General features: G+C 39.1%; 1 long non-coding RNA gene across 6 annotated transcripts in view; it reads right to left on the bottom strand.

Annotated features, from left to right (window-relative positions):
* LOC113618175 (uncharacterized) overlaps positions 1 to 12,522 on the bottom strand; it is a 124,200-nt gene extending 111,678 nt beyond the window's left edge. For 5 of the 6 annotated variants that reach the window (XR_003431914.1, XR_003431913.1, XR_003431910.1 and 2 more), the window contains exons 1-2: positions 12,257 to 12,522; positions 3,666 to 3,738 (exon numbers count right to left, since the gene is read on the bottom strand). This is a non-coding gene — a long non-coding RNA (uncharacterized LOC113618175). The remainder of the gene's footprint in view (positions 1 to 3,665; positions 3,739 to 12,256) is intronic. The other variant, XR_003431909.1, reaches the window with a different exon arrangement.
* Between the last annotated feature and the right edge of the window lie 1,161 nt (positions 12,523 to 13,683).

The raw sequence follows: 13,683 nt of genomic DNA, 5'->3' as shown, positions 1-13,683 counted from the left end.
GGTGCAGGTCCTGTCCCTATTCTTTTGTCTGTTTTTTTTTCTCTTTTGCCCTACCCAGGTACATGGGGATTTTCTTGCCTTTTAGGAAGTCTGAGGTATCCTGCCAGCAGTCAGTAGGTGTTCTGTAGGAGTTGTTCCACATGTAGATGTATTTTTGATGTATTCATGGGGAGGAATGTGATCTGCCCGTCTTATTCCTCCTCCATCTTGAAGGTCCGGCCTTGACATTTATTTTAATAGTTAAACTTATTGAAATGTACAATGTAGGCACCCATATCCCAAACATGGAGAACAAAGTCTGAAGATCAGTGAGTGTTCAATAACAAGTATTTGTTAAATTTATTAGCTTTTGTTCAACGATATAAGTTTTGCTTTTTGAAACCTAGTTTGAATCTCAAAATATATTGATATCATCCATTCCCAATTTTGTTTTACCTGCATTACAAGATCCACTGCCCTAATATCACGGTATGTTGACCTGTTCTGCTAGCACTATTAAAATTGTATGCATGCCTCATTCGTATTTTATGATAATTAATTGTATCATTTAGAAAATTCGTCTCCTAGGAGATGAGGACTTTTGTGTCTTATCAATTCTTTTTTTTGAAACATCTGACCTAGGAAACAATTTAATCACAATATTTAAACTTTTTTGTAGTTGCTCACAACCACTGTGACAACCAATGCAATTAACTGTTCAACCCCAGTATAATTTGTCCTGTCTAATTGATATGACCACTACTTACCTGAATCAGTTATGATTACTTCTGAAATACCTAGTGTTATACTCAGTTCCCAGTCTTTACTGGTTCTTGCCTACATCCTATGTTTTTTGTATCACAATTGCCTTCTGTAATCACAATTACTACTACCTCTTTCTATCTGAGTATTATTAGTCAGGGTAAGTAATGTTAGCTGTGTAATAAACAACCCTCAAATCTTGGAGGACTGATAATATAAATGTTAACTGGTGGCTGCTGACTTGTGCCAAAGTACAAAATGGCCCCCCAACTGTGGGAAGAAAAGGTTCTAATGCATGCAGAATTTCAGAGAGCCAGTACGACCGACTCTTGGCCATTTCTAATATATGGCTTCAAATTCACATCCAGTCAACAGAACAGGGAAAGAAACAGATTGTGGAGCAATTCTTAACTGCCTTCCCCAGAAGTGGTAAGGGGTCACTTCTGCTCACATTTCATTGGTGGCAACCAACCAGTCTTATGACTCCACTTAGAATCAAAAAAACTAGAAAATAGTTTGTACTCAAGAGAAAGGAAAAACCTAATAAGCATCTGACCAATCTTTTATGTGAAATCTAAATTTCACATAAACTCATGGATCTTACAGATTCAACTTGTTCAAAATAATTATTTTTTATCACTATCATCTTCATACAAAAACTGCCATGACATTTCCAGTGCAAGCTTTCACTACTTCCTGAAAGGATGTTAAGTCTGAAAAAACTCTAGGCAATTAAAATATATAAAAAGATCCTACTGATCTTTTTTATCCTCAAGACAGGAAGTCAGCTAAGGTCCCAATTCCTTTCAAATGGAGAATAGTAGTAAAATCCAACATAAGGGCACTAGGCAAGGGTCAAGACTACTGCAACTGCTGGGTCAGTTTTAGCAGTGACATAATGGAAGATGTACCTGTAAGATTATAAATTGAAGTTTATTTTTTAATATATTATATCACTGTACTTTTTTTTTTTTTTTAATAGCAATGGGGTTCTACGACTTTGACAGTAGTTACCTTGGACTTCAGTTAAAGCCTCTCGAGGCTCAGTTGGGAGCCTCATCAGAGTATTTCCAGGTAAATGATGCTTGGGTCCAGTTGTTTTTGAAATATACCTTTCTACTTATGACTATAATCGGAACGTTGGTCTGACTTCAATAGCTCATAGCCAAACTGTGTCAAAATTTTCCTTATCAGATAAATGGTAAATTGTACTAAAGATATACTATATTCTCTTATAGGGAGAATTCAGCTTACCATGCTATCACAAACTGTTATAAAATTTTAAAACTTTATCTAACTCAGTTTCCTTGTTCCCTTCACACTTTGAACGGAAAAGCATCATCACTTATTTTTATTACTGAATCCTGAAATTCTAAAAGTTACTTTGCGTATTTCATTTGCTGGGCCTTTTCTGTTCCAGAATTCATTCATATGCAGAATTACCCATGATATTCTGAAGAAAACAGGATGTCATTCTCTAAATGAAACACTTGGAAGGAGGATTATTTCTATTTCAAGCCTCCAGTTTATTTTAATTTATTTGCTGATGGAGCCAAGATCTGCAAGAACAGTCCCACGTTCTCATGCTGATTCTAAGTGCAAAAATCTACATCATGACCTCTGTATTAACAGACACAATATATCTTTAAAAATAGTGTTCCAGCTGTATGTGCCAGGGCCCTAGTGGCTTCAAATCTAAACAGACAACATTACTACAGAAAAGCTTCGGTCTTGAGAAGAGTGCCTTTCACACAATTGAATAAGAATTTTATTTTTTTAAAAAAAAGCAAGTGCTGAGCTTAAAATACATTGTCAGAGTACCAGCGTCCAAAATAGAGTGAAAATGTATGCCTCAACTGAAGCAGTTTTAGTCTGTCACTCATTTCATGGTTTATAATCATTCTCAAGTGAATATTAGCAAGAAGGTGCTTTTGTCTCCCTCTCCCCTGGGTGTACCCTTCTGTACCTCCATGAACAATCCTCAGAGGAGCCTTAGAGGAAGACTGAGTTTGCTATTCACATTTGATGGCACAAGCTCCTGGGATGGGGTCAAATCAGTGATTTAGGAGCCTTTCTCTCTGTTCATGCTCATTCTTCTCCCTCTTCTAGGACCACAGAAGAAGATAAACAGCCACTAGCACGTTTAGAGTAAGCTATATGATGTCAAAATAATTGAATAGCTGATGTTTTGTTAGGATATAGATTGTCACTGATTAATATATCCTTGGAGGCCAACATCATTATTGTAAAGGAGAAGGAACTGTTGAAACTGATGGGCATGTGGTCAATGGGGACCAGAGATGCCCTTAAATGAACTAGCAGTTTGGATGTTTTCCTCAGAAGGTGGGGAAATAGATGCCAATTACAATGTCAATTAACAGTGTATAGCATTGTAGACATTCCTGTGGATGACTTATTCAATAAGTGAAACCTGTAAGTTAGATGGCATAGGTATTCTCTACACTTTTCAGCTGAAGAAATGAAGATTTGGAGAATTTAAGTGATTTAGCCCATCTTCAAGTTAGGATGTGCTAGAGTCAGCATTTTATAAAACTGTTCCTGTGATTCAAAATCCTATGCACGCTCTCTTTTTACTACACTAGTGATTTTTTTCAAATTGTATTCTGCAGTGATATGGCTCTCTGGAATGGAACTTTAAGGACTGCTGTAAGGGGAAAGCAGAGAATCCAAGCAAGTGGGAATGCCAATAGCATCTTCTCTTAATTCAATCAAAGCAACCCCATGTCTATTGTTTAAATTGGGATTTGATATTAAGATTACACTTGAAAATGTTTTAAAAGTCATAATTGCAATAACTAAACAAAAGTTTTTAGCACAAAATATTGTACTATGTCATGTTTCTTTTTCCAAATAAGGACTGCTCAAAGTGATTCCTAGGTAAAAAGTTCATCTAACAAGCTTACCTAGAACTCAAGACCTTCAGGTTGTGAGACCGATGCACTGCTGGCTACACCAAGATGGCAGCTCTAAGTTTACCTAGAGAAACAAAGGAATTGAAAGATAAGGATATTCTTAAGGCTAACAAATTTATGTATGTATTTTCTCTGCTAATCTTGTTTAAAGATCAAGTTGTAGTTGATTTAATTTATTAGATTTAGCAGGTGTCCTACTGGGGGTCTGCACACCAGTTTTTCTATGAGAAAGGCAATGGATCCTTCTAAGACAGGACCCTGAATCCTGCCACAGCTGATTAAGGTTGACACCTAACCCAAGTTGGGCCAATTTCGTTACCTTCCACACACACACACACACAAGAGCCACCATCACTACAGTTAGGTACATCAAGCTGAATCTGAGTCACATTAATAGTGTAGCTACACAAACTACAAAACTTCCCAGGTTTCTTCTCATTCTGAAACTTATTTTCAATATTTCCTTTGACTCCTTGGCATTCATTTTTATTGTTTAAGGTAGTTCTAGCTTTTGTTTTTCCTCTTTTGCAACAAACAATATCTTACCTATGAGCAGTAATTAAAAAAAAAACTACTTGTGTAAGCAGTTGTGTTCTATAATTCAGGGTGCTTTTTCTTTTTATCCTCCCTTATTAATGAGCTTAAGAAAAATACTTAATTACTATTACAGTTTACAGTAAGTCAAATACCCAAGTTTAAGAATTTTGTTAATTTGTTTCTAGTGTTTTTTTTTTTTTTTTTTTTTTTGCGGTACGCGGGCCTCTCACTGCTGTGACCCCTCCCATTGCGGAGCACAGGCCCCGGACGTGCAGGCCCAGCGGCCACGGCCCATGGGCCCAGCCGCTCCGCGGCACGCGGGATCCTCCCGGACCGGGGCACGAAACCGCGTCCCCTGCATCGGCAGGCAGACTCTCAACCACTGCGCCACCAGGGAAGCCCTCTAGTTTATTTTTATAATAAATACTAATGATCCAAATATAGGTAAAATTATATCCTTGTAAAGCCTATTAAAATCACAAATGACAAGGTTTTTCAGATATTAAATTCAATTTCTCTTTTCTTAATTTCTACCACTAATCCTAGAAATGCATTTCTGTATTTGAAGACTCTTCTGTTTTTTATGGTTATTGCTCTAAAATATTTGAAAACAGGCTACTTAATTTTACAATATTGTCTCAGATATGATGACTGAATATGGGTTTTTATCTGAGTACATACTCTAAAATAAGACTGTTCTTAAATCACCGAATAAAGTAAAATCCCTATTTTACACCACATTCTATTAGCAGAAATGTGAACTGTACAAAATGAGTAATTGTATATAAAGGAAGATTTTACTGATGATTAAACTTCTGAAATTTTATTGTATTTCACAGTGTATTGTTTTATTAACCTGGGAAAAAGAGGACACTTTGCACATCTTTTAGCACCCATCCATCATTATTCAATTAAACAGACTATTTGAAAAATAAAATTCTCACGGTAAGCTGCTGAATTGGGCCATTCTGAAAGTCTTCTAATCATTTTTATGCTTTGTTCTTATTAGTTGTACATTACTGCCTTATGTTTCCTTGGTTCAGATACCTATCAATTCACAATTGATTACAATAACCTCTCAACTGTCCTTCAGGTCCCTGGCTCTTTTGTCACCCCAAATGCAAGTCAACCTATACCCAACTTATAAATTAATCCTCATAAATACCTCATTCACCTCTCAGCTTGTTAAAATGAGATTAAAGTACTCTTTTGTTAATTTAACACTCCTGGGAGGTATTCAAGGGTCTCCAAGTTAACACTACCTTGCCCAATACAAACTACTTTTATAGAGTCAAGCATTTGTAATGCATTTTCTCTAATCCTCATAATATACATGTTAAGTATACTTAGTTATTCCAGTTTTACAACTGAAGAAACTGAGGCCCAGAGAATTTAACCGATTTTCCAAAGTTATATAGCTAATAAGTAGAGGCATCTGTTTTTGGACCCAAGTATATCTGGATTCCATAAAAGACTTCATTAAAAATAGGTTCCAAGTTCACATAAATTTAGGAAAATAATCTATAGCATATCCATCTTGGAAATTCAAAGTTTTCATTAGTATTTGAAGGAACTGAATAGTCCTGCCTTAACAAATGCTTTCCAATTTGATTAACCCAGCATTTTCCTAACACATTGAATCTATCTTTTATCATGTTCTGCTAATAGCATTACTAGTAGACTATTATAAAAGTATTTTTGTCTACCTAATATACATTCACATGCCCCTTTTCAGGGCTTCACTAGGAATTTCTTTCTCTGTGTGGCCACAGTTGTGCTGTCAATACCTGCCTCTTTCCACTGCAGTGGTATATGCACTACCCAGGTTGTTCAATGAGAGTACCACATACTGTGGGACACAGTGATTACTTCACCCTTAGCAAATGACCTAGGCAAGGCCAATTCCAATCTTGCCTAGGCATTAGAAAAGTTACCTTTACAGAGGTAGCTTTATATGTGTATAGAATAAAGCAAATAAAGCCAAAGATATAGAAAGTAAGTAACTGAAACCTCTAGGTCCACGTATGTCTAAAGTAAACTTGACCCTTGAATTCCACAGACACAAATGACAATGAATTTTCATTTGGACTAAGAAAATTTGAATTGCGATTCTATGCTTGTAATAAACTAGTCCTGACACAAAGAACTATAAAATTTATGTATCAACCAATGCACTTTGGCAAAAACTGCAGTCTATGCTAAAAAATGCTTTTAATTTTCTTCATAATATTGTAGATTGCAGTAAGCATTTTTTCCAGATTATGTGTTTTCAACTATTGTTTCCCTGTGATGTGATGTATATTTAACTACATGTCAAAAAGCTGCTAGGTTCTTTTTTTTTGTATTATATTTACCTATAAGCTTGATTCATATTACTATTCAGCCAGTTACTACAACCTTGTCTTAGATGCTCGAGAAGCTTAGTCCCTGGATGGGGATTCTTGAGGCAGTGACTAAAATATTATTCTCAGGTGAAACATTTAAGGGGGTGAGAAAGACAGGAAAGGGGCAGAAGCCTACAACATGTGCATGCAGATGAAATCCAGCCCCAGCCTAATCTTACGGGGAGTTCTAAGCAGAGGAACGTCCACAGAGCCATCCTACCCTGAAGCAAACTATCTCCCACACTCTAAGGGGAATTCTAGGAAGAATGGTTTAGCTTCAGCTGTTAGTAGCCCACACTCACAGAACCTGGGAGATGGGTGACCTCAGATCAGTAAAGGGAATCCTGGCAAGGCAACAACCGTCTACTACAACGAGCAGCTGCTTCCCAAACACACTTAAACTGCACAACATAGGCTAGAAAGAACTCGATTGTTCCAATCAGATTAATCTAGGTTAAACTCCAGCTCTGGAATCTCTGGGTCAACTTGAACAAGTCATTTCTCATCTATTGGCCTAGGAACTTTCATCATGACTAGAGGTAATATACTAGGTACTAAGTAGCTAATAATTGTTAACACGTACATATAAAATCAAGTACTTGGTAGCTTTTCTAATCTCTGCTAATCCAGAGAACATTTATTCGATATACAAAAATAATTTAAAATTTTGCTGCAGTCTCTCTCAAAAAAAAAACAAAAAAAGGCCGATAGAGGTTACCTACATAATAAATGTCAAACTGCCTTACAATCTTCATTCTTAAACTCTGTCCTAAACTTGAAACTGCAAGTAGCTTGCCCTAAGGTTTCAGGCATTCTTCCTTCTAAAATACTCCAATCTACCTTCCAGAACGCAATAATTATTTGAGCATTTTGAATTTTTCCTTTTGTATTCGTTTGCAAGGGCTACCATAAAAAAGTACCACAAGCTGCGTGGCTTGACAAAAATGTGTCTTCTCACAATTCTGGAGGCTGGAAGTCTGATATCAATGTGTTGCCAGGGTTGCTTTCTTCTGAAGCCTCTCTTCTTGGCTCACAGATAGTTGTCTTCTACATTCCTTCATATGGTCTTCCTTCTGAGACATCTGTATCCTAATCTTGCCTTTTCGTATAAGGACACCAGTCATATTAGATTAGGGACCACCCTAATTACCTCATTTTAATTAATGACCTTCTTAAAGGCTCTATCTCCAAATATGGTCACATTCTGAGGTACCAGGGTTAGGATTTCAACATCTGAATTGGGGGAGAAAAACACAAGTTTGGCCTTAATACATTCACTTGGCTTGTAGCTAACGTTTACCAGACACACGGTTCTTTCCAATGTAAAGCCTATTGGCCTTTCTGGCTTCATGACATTGCTTGTCACTCTTTATTGTGATGTGTGTAAAAATGGCCCAGGAACCTCTCGGGCAAAGGAAAACTCTACTGGGTACTTCTGGGGCAGGTGAGAGTGAGTAATATGAATGGTCATGAATTAACATTTTTTCTGTTGCATTTTATAATTAAAAAGCATGTTAAAAATAGATCTTATAGTAAAACATCTCATTGAGATTCAACACTGGTAGTAGTAAAATATGATACAGCAGGCAGTGGTCATCTTACCAGAGATGTGAGGGAGAGCTGAAAGAAAACGTACTCTGTGAACCTGAGATTATTAGTTGAAGACAGTATGACTACTTCACCTTTTCCTCAGGCAAGGTTTTGTTTCATTTAATTTCAAATTCAGAGTGGAAAATAGACTGAACTCTTACAGAGATGGTGTTTACTTTATAAAATGTAGAGCTCTTGCAAACAGATATGATTACTAGAAAAAAAATGACGAGATCGAGATTATTTTGTTTACATATATATCCTAATATCATACGTATCATGTCATAATTCTAGAGAGCTTAGTGTTATGCTTGCCTGTAACTGCTGCCTGAAGGCAGTGCCAGGGCTGGGCAAACACAGGCCAAAGAGAGGATCTCTCACATTTTGGGAGTGGGAGAGTCAGCTAGTGGGCTGGCTACCAGCCAGAAGGAGTCCCTTGTCTGAAGAGAAGAGTGTATCCTCCAGCTCAGAGAAATGGAAATCACTGTTGAAACAGCGTTAGGATCAAAATCCAGAGCCAGATAAGGAGGAGGTGAGAGGTAGAGGCTATAACTTTACAAATTATTTAAAACAGAGAGAGAGAAAGAGAGAGAGAAACTTAAGACCGGTTATTAATATTTTTATTTAACTCTCATTTCTCTAAAGGAGATATTCACCATATTTTCTTAGCATTTAAGAAGTAATTTTCCAAGATCAATTTTCCTTGATTATTGATAAATAATCCAAAGCTTCCCATTCCTTTCTTTCCAGTATGAATTTTTTAAAGTGATCTCAATAGCTCAGAACCTTCAGAATCATCATTAACTTACCAGCCTTTATTTATTAATGTTCCTTCCTTACATCTTTTGCTCCCTTTTCTCTCAAGTATTTGTAAAATTCTATTCTCTTTAAACCCTTTGGCTACCATGAATTATTTCTGCCTTTTCCTCATACTGAAAACTACAAATAATGTAACGTGTCTTTAAGTTTCTTCTTTTCCTTTTCTCCATTTTCAGTATCAGCTTTTATTATGTTAAAAAGAACCATAATCAGATTTTTATAAAACACTAATGACAATAGTATGATTTGTGATAATTATATTTTTCAGATGGCCTGGAACTATGTAAACATAAGACCCACGTAAATTTATGACTATATCTGTACATACATAAATTTATATATAATGGTGCATTCACATGTTGATGACATTATATACTAATACTAGCAATATGTACTAGGAATATTTGACAAAGTATTTAAGACAGATCTTATGTCAATCTCACTTAAAATACATTTTCTGGAGCGTAGTATGTGCCACCTAGATTCCCCTTCCCCTATTCCCCTTCTAACCTTCTAACCTAAGCACACCTTCTCCCAGCTGCTGGGAGTGTTGGCTACTGATGGCTCTTAGCTGATTCTGTCTCAGGTAGTTGTTCTCAGCTGAAAAGAATATACTTATCTGAGGTCACATCTCCCTCCTAAAGGTCAGTGTGCATCCAGGGCCTGGGTGATACTGTGATATTAACAGCTGGTGTCCTTGCCTCAAGATGGAGCAATCTCAAGTATTGTTCCATCCCTAGAGCTCCCAAAGGAGAGACTGAGACCTATTGGTCTACATCACAGTTGAGTTCTTCCCTGTTTAATCTTGTTTCCTTTACTCTTCCACAGATGTTGACCCTGAAGGTAGTCCCTTATAAATTTTCAGCATAAAAATTTCTGCCTCATAATCTGTTTTCCAGGCAAACCACCGTAAAACTATTGGTACCTGGAGGGGGTCCAAGGAAGCAGGCTCTAAAACAGAATTTTGGAGCTGGACCACCTGACAACCAGGTGCAAAATAAGACCCCATTGGTTGCAGACTGTTGCAATGCAACTGTTAAATTTTGCCAATAGTTAATGTCTTATTTTTGAGATATAACAAATATTATACCTGCCAGTATATATATCTTAAGTCCCTTGGAAGAGCAAGTTATAAGAACAATCCTATCTTGATAATTCTTGCTGAGTGCCATTTACATACTGGAGGAAGACATTAAAAAGCAGGTGACTAATCACTGAATAAAAGTAAGTGTGCAAGGCAGAAGTCCTCCTTGGTAGCACGAAAAGACTCATCTCCTATAGCCAGAGGGCAGTAAAGCTAAGGAAGAAACCCACAACTTAATTATGAAGAGCAGTAGAGTTCCAGGGAAGAGAGGATAGCTAATGAATTGGACCAGCAATTCAATGTAACTCAATATAAGTAGCAAAGTTCAGGGAAGGTTAACTCTTAGCCCCGTCTACATAACCCACATTTGCTATGCCAAATGTGGTTGGGAAAAATGGAGTATTAAGACCTGGCTTGAGGACAGATGTTTCGCTGCAGTCAAAATCCTTGAGACTCCGGAGTCCAATGAAGTCTCTCTGGACCTGCCAAAGCGGCCCACTCCTTACTGTTACAGGGTAGAACTACTAAAGCTATAGCAGACGCCTCTGCTTTCAAGACAACACGTGTACCCTTTCACACTTCATCTGATGGCCAGCCACCAAAGCCAAGTCACAACATGCCTGGGGAAGCTCTGGGCATTCTCCTAAGTTACAGGATATAATACTTCGGCAGGGATCTCAGGAAACAATATTAACATACTACTCCTGAAGTATAGAGAAAGTAATGGTCCACACTAAGTTAAATAGAAATGCCTGTGGTAGATGCTGAAAGGATCAAAAGGCTCAGAAGCAGGCATGTTAGAGTGGCTATGCTGTGTAAGGCTGGAAAATCCACTAGCTACCTATGTTCTGCACAAGGACCTGACGGGTACCCTATGTACCAAAATGGTAGAGAATGCACTAGTTAGAGGAACACACGCATTACTGTAAACCTCAATGGTTGCTGTCCCTTGTAACAGGGACAATGGTAATACTGTCATAGAATTAAGCTCACTGATAGTAATGAGGATTGCACGCTCCCTCTCCCCTTATAACAGAGGCCAGGTGGAAGTATTTAACCAGCAGAAGCAAGTAGAGTTACCATTATATTAATGAGACAAGGTTGGAGTAAAGGCCAAGAAAGCCTGATTGAAAAGAGGTGTGGATGTAGTTAATAGGATACAGCGTCTCTAGGATCAAGAAAGTTGGACAGCTAACGAAGGAAGAACCCTGCAACACCACATCAAAAGCATGTGGCCCAGATCTCCATGGCATTTACCACTGCTGCACTCATGTCTCTACCTTTCACCTGGGGCACATGGGGGTAGAGTGCAGTCTCTATCAGCAAATGACAGAGGAAGGAAAGTAGCAAGCTTTGCTCAGAGGTAGGTTGGCTCGGTAGGTGGAAGCAGGCTAAAATGTTCTGCTGCTGTACTTGTGCCCCACTGAAGTCAGCAGTAGGGGGAGTTCTCTTATTGAGCAAAGCTTCAGACAGTATGCTTAGTTACCACTTTGTGCTGGGGCCCAACGGAAAATCACTTAAGACACAGGCAGTGACAAAAGACTGGGCTGGGGCTTCCCTGGTGGCGCAGTGGTTGAGAGTCCGCCTGCCGATGCAGGGGACACGGGTTCGTGCCCCGGTCCAGGAAGACCCCACATGCCGCGGAGCGGCTGGGCCCGTGAGACGTGAACGCTGAGCCTGCGCGTCCGGAGCCTGTGCTCCGCAACGGGAGAGGCCACAACAGTGAGAGGCCCGCGTACCGCAAAAAAAAAAAAAAAAAAACTTGGCTGATTGGGCCAGGCCTGGAAAGAGAAAATCCTAAAGATCAGGGCTAAGGGTGCAGGGGAGAGGCATGGTGACACCACCACTGACGTGAGCACAGAGGGTGAGGTTCTCTGTATTCCTTATTAAACCCCAACAAAGTATCCACCACAGAAGGAGCACTAAACAACAAAGGTGACAGAATTACTTGACCAGTAATTCTGATTTGATCAGCTGGCCTCTGTCATTGTCTGCCCCACAGCAGGCACGGTTAGGTTCACAAAGACTCATGGTGATAAGGATGAAAGATACCCATAGGGCCAACTGTGTAAGTTCCCACTCCACAAAGCTGATTTAGCCACTGCCGTTGCTAAACATCCAACTCCTAGCCACAAACACCAACACTATGTCCTGATATGGCATCCTACCTGGAGGAGGCAAATCCGCCCCTTGGTGTTACCGAACCAGGTTCCTCCTGCTCGAGCACAGTGAGCGAAAACACCGAGACATCAAGGTTTGCAGCTAAGTGAGGGTTTACTCAGGAGTCAGCCAAGCGAGGAGACCGCAGAACAAATCTCAGATCCACCTCCTTGAAGGCAAGGAGACTGGGTGTATGCAGGCATAACAACGAAGCAGAGCAGGCTCAGGCGTGGGGAGCATGGGGAAAGGTGATCGGAAAAGTGGTGCGGTGATTGTCTTTCTGCGCAGGCGTAACTAAGCTCCAGGCTCTGCTCTTTTTAAAGGCCGCTGAATATGGACGCTTGCGCATGCCCAGTGGAAGGGTCCGTGGTCCGAGCCTGTCTTAACCAGTTCAACTGGAACTAGATGCAGCTGATTCCAAGTTCATAGAAAACAACTCAGGCAAACATCTTATTGGCTAGGCTACCTGCTGTTTGGAGGACATGCAAGTCTTAACAGGACCTTGATTAGTGAAGGCAGGTGAAATGGATTTAACCCACGGTTTCAGTGGCACGTTGATTACATTCAACTCCTTCCACCTTGTAAAAGCCAACAATTTTGAATAGAAAGAATACGAATCTAGGGCATAGGTTTGCCTTTTCTGCACCGCTATTTAAAAACATAAAAAGCATTTAATCCACTGACAGACCCAGCATAACACTGCCTTGCACTTGGACTAAGGAACCACGTCACAGCAAAGGGGTGCAATAGTATGCACATGACCACTGAATCCCCCAGTCTTATCAGATATCACGCCTCCCAGCAGCTCTTGACCTGGTGTGTTTTCAAGGGGTAGAATATATACATCTAGCAGCCATGCATGGAAGGAGTAAAAAAACAAAAAAAGAACTCTACCTAATCTCATCAAATGCTTACATTATTACTTTAAGAAAGATTAAGTACAATTCCCAATGTGGAAACACCTAGAAAGAAGAGTGAGAATTTCGACCTTGAACTCTTTGACTTAACCTTTCGTCCACTATGCATCACTGCCTTTCCATATTTGCACCAAAATCGAAGGACTGAAAAAAGAGGCAGAAGAACAGCAGTGAAACTACACGTAAAACATTGACCAGCTTAAACACGCGTTGTTGATTAATCAAACCTGGAGTTGTTTTACAGAGACAGCCCTGCGCATGTGCGAGATGGGAACCCACGTCTCCAGGATGACCCCGGAGCAGTGGAAAGAATCAGAACATGTGAAATTCCTTAAAAATTTATTGACTTAAATAATTTTGCCTGTTACACTTAATTAAAAAAAGAAACCCTTAAAAAAAAAAAGGATATGAAACTCAAAGAATAGAAACGTTGCCACCTGACCTCTTTACAAAGCAAGAAGTCCTTCAATAAGAAAAATCTAGCTTCCAGCAACCTAAGTAGCTGGATTACCATATAT

This window comes from Aethalodelphis obliquidens, unplaced genomic scaffold (genome assembly GCF_003676395.1).
Source record: "Aethalodelphis obliquidens isolate GAN/ISIS:26980383/991018 unplaced genomic scaffold, ASM367639v1 scaffold5, whole genome shotgun sequence".
NCBI classification, from domain to species: domain Eukaryota; kingdom Metazoa; phylum Chordata; class Mammalia; order Artiodactyla; family Delphinidae; genus Aethalodelphis; species Aethalodelphis obliquidens.
This window is presented reverse-complemented; position numbering and strand designations above follow the sequence as displayed.